This window comes from Lactuca serriola, chromosome 7, assembly GCF_051521515.1.
Source record: "Lactuca serriola cultivar US96UC23 chromosome 7, Lser_US96UC23_V15, whole genome shotgun sequence".
Taxonomy (NCBI): Eukaryota; Viridiplantae; Streptophyta; class Magnoliopsida; order Asterales; family Asteraceae; genus Lactuca; species Lactuca serriola.
In genome coordinates, this window is record NC_136414.1 from 202056025 (window position 1) to 202060104 (window position 4080).

Here is a 4080-nt window from a genome sequence, read left to right on the forward strand (position 1 = left end):
TGAGAATCAATGTCTATATTAGAAATTTTTATGCAAGAAGGATGTTCAATGGAATGTACTTTGAGTGAGAGACATCACATCTATGGAATTGTCTTGTAACAATTTTCGATAAAGAGTTTTGTAATTCATTGGTAATAGTCATTGTGACTTTAGTGCAGTGATATTACAAAAGGATCATTGCATAAAATGTTAGAATCTAACATATTCTATAAGTGGCAAGAATTTGATATTCTTTCACTTGTGAAAAGGATTGGGAGTTGTGGAATGAGTATGATTGATAATGTGTTCATTTGATCTATTTCACAAAGTAAGAACCATAGGAAAACATTGTGTGCATGCTAAGAGCATGGGACAAGTGTGGTAATAATTCAAGTAAGAAGTTGATTACCCGAAACAACAAATAACGAGTAATCGATATGGTGATAAATAAAAGGTGTTTTATTTATACTCAAAGGTTTGAGGCCATATGGGATTAGTATTATTCTTGTGTTTCACTTTGCATGTTTTGTTGAGAACAGTCAAATTATTCGAACCGGCCACAGTCGTTCATATTCTGGAAGTAGATATGAAAGAAGACTGTATTAGACATAAGCAAATGTTTGCTGCAACGTTCATGAGTGCTTATGAATATGATTTGAGCATTGGATCAAACCCACGCTCACTTGGATCACTTCATGGATTTTATCACGAGTGATTGGTGAGATGATAATATCTTATATTCTTGAAACCGAGGTATGTGAGTTGTATCTTGCGAGTCGGTTGCACATTGATAATATGTAAACACACCAGTAACTTGGTGTTATAAAACATATTGTTGTGTGTGATTTGGTGAGTAAGTGCAAGCGAGCATTGAGTCAAAGTTTATCCGTTCCTTTTATCCAAAGTAGGATAAAAGCGATATCTGTGGGCCCCTCGATGATTTAGTGATGGCACCTAAGCGCTTGGCCAAGCTGGGACTAAATTGATGTGTTCAATTGTAGTCTGTTGTCAGTCGCCATAAATCTGAATTCGGGAAACAGCACATAGACAGAGAGAATGATTTTGATCTATGTCTCAGTCTATACGATAATATCTAGAATGGAGGAATATATGATCCCTTATCTGAAGGACATGCGTATCTGATAAGATCAGAGCTGACAGCGGCTTTAGAAAGCTACGATTGCAGATCAGGATCTGAAGTCATACGCAGAATAGTTATTAGACTTATCCAAGTGGGAGACTGTTGGATTAGTGTCTAAGTCCATAACTATTTTGGTATGTACTTCACCCGATGGTTCATGGTCCTTTTGGGTTGCCTTCACCAAAGCAACTTGATAGGATGAATTATGGAGAGAAAGGATTAAATATGATTTAATATGAGAATAATATATTAAAGGAGAAATCATATTGTTTAATTAATATTAGTCAAGAATTAATAAGAATTAAGTTTGTGGCTAAAAGAGATTAATTAAACTTAAGGGACTTGAACTGTTAATTGTATAATAGTTGAATATTGAGGTATTAGACTCCATATTAAAGGGGTGGACGAATTCTATGGGGAAACCCATTAGAAATCGTCCTAGGGCCCTTAAGGAAGGATTCCATGGGTTGCTTAGGGCCTAAACATCCAAATTAGGGTTTCCTTGTTAGATAACCCTAATAGCCACACTATTTAAGGAACCCTTAAGCCCCAAAAACGTGGTGAACGAATTGGTTATGGTTTTTACACGTTTTGGACAGCCTCCTTCTCTTCTCCTCTTCATCCTCTTGCTCTTGGTGTTTGTGAACCATTAGAGGAGTGACATTTGTGATTCTAAGCTTTCTAAAGTCAATACAAGAAGGATTTGAGATTGTTATTGCTACATAACAATCAAGGTATGATCTAAACCCTAATTCATATGTTATATTGATTATCGTATATTAGATCTAGGGTTTATAGTCTCTGGGCCCCTCGATGATTTTGTGATGACAAACATAAATGCTCGGCCGGGTAGCGCTAATTTGATTTGTTCAATTAGTCAGTCGTCATAAATCGGGAATCGAGATATAGTACAAAGAGAATGATTTGAAATCATATCTCATATGATATCTAGAATGGAGGAATATATGATCCCTTATCTAAGGACACGCATATCTGATATGATCAGAGTTGACAGCGACTTTGGAAAGCTACGATTGCAAATCAGGATCTGAAGTCATACGCGGAATAGTTGTTAGACTTATCCAAGTGGGAGACTGTTGGATTAGTGTCTAAGTCCATAACTATTTTGATATGTACTTGACCCGATGGTGCATTGTCCTTTTGGGTTGCCTTCACCAAAGCAACTTGATTGGAGAAATAAACAAAGAGAGAGGTTGTTATGATTTATTAATATGTTATAAGAATAATATATTAAAGGAGAAATCATATTTGTTTAATTAATATTGGTCAATCATTAATTAAGAATTAATTTTGTGATCAAGTGTAATTAATTAAACTAGAGGGGCTGAATTGTAATTATGTGATAGTTGCAAAATAGGGCAATGGTTATCCTTGCTAAAGGATGGACGAATTCAAGGATAAGGATATCCTTAAAATCGTCCAAGGTCCAAGAGATAGGGATTTTCAAGGCTTATCTTATGGTTGCTTGATGGGCAAGTAACTAGATAAGGATAAGGACTGAAACCCTAATCCCAACCCTATATAAAGACCCCTAAGGCCTTAGGATTTCGTGCACTTGATCCCTAGAGCATCTAAGGACGAATTTCTACCTCTCTCCTCTCTCTTTATACCTTCTCCATTTGCTTATGGTGTTTGTAAGCCATTAGAGGAGTGACACTTGTGACTCTAAGCCTTCCAAAGTCAATTCAAAGAGGAATTAGGATTGTTATTGCTACATAACAATCAAGGTAATATGTTAAACCTAATTATATGTTAATATTGATTTCCATATGCTAGAATTAGGGTTTATAGTCTTGGATTCAAAGCATGTACAATAGAGAAACCTAGATCCAAGCATTAGGGTTTGTATGAGCACATAGGACGTCTTATGACTAAAACCCATCAGTGGTATCAGAGCCTAGACTGGTTTCAATTGTATTGATGCATTATATGTTAAAAAAATTCGATTTTTGATGTTCTGGAGGCTGGACTCGCCGAGTCCATAGCTGAACTCGCCGAGTCCATGCAGACTCGACGAGTCCAAGCCTGACTCGACGAGTCAACTCGTCAGATGGAGGGTATTTCGTGATTTCTTGCTGTTTTTGCTTATGGATTGTTACCTTATCATACTAGATCAATATAAATCCTATTTTTTGATATATATGACTATATTTTTGATCTAATTGAAGATATTTATCAATTAATAAGATAATTGTTTCCTTATGTGATAAATGATTAATTATTTTGACTAAATTGATAAATTGTTTTGCAAGAAATCATTAAATAAATCAAATATGGATAATTATGTGATTAATTGTTAATTTAGATTATTTGTTATTTGATCCTTATGTTATGAAAAGTTTCATATTTTCCCCTTAGGTTTTATAGTTTAAATTTGAACCCAAAAGTTTTGTTGTTTTGAAATTTAAATAGTTAAAACCCTAAAGTTTTGGAAAAGGTTTCAAAACTTGCCCTCAAGTTTTGGAATTTAAATTTTGATTAAATGGTTTAATTTTGATGTATATTTAAATTCTAAACCCTAATGTGTTGAAATGTTTCAAAACTTTCCCTCAAGTTTTGGAATTTAAAAGTTGACTAAAATTTTAATTAGGAATGTTAAATTCTAAAACTCTAGTATAGTTTTGAAAAAGTTCAAATCACACCCTTATGGTTTTATTAATTAATTAAGGTGTATAATTAAAAGAAGTTTAATGAATCCATAAAAGTTTTGGTTTACAATTTAATTGAATTAAAAGTATAATTGTTAAATTTAACCACCTAATATTTTAAAAGTGTAAAATACACCCTATACTATATATAACATTAAAAGTCTAACATTATATATGTATGAGTAAAAGTCAGTCTTACCGTTAGTAGGCCTCATTCATGAAGCTGGTCTATAAGGGGTGTTTAAGGAAATTGCCTATAAAATGGCGATTGAATGGGTATCCACTCTTACC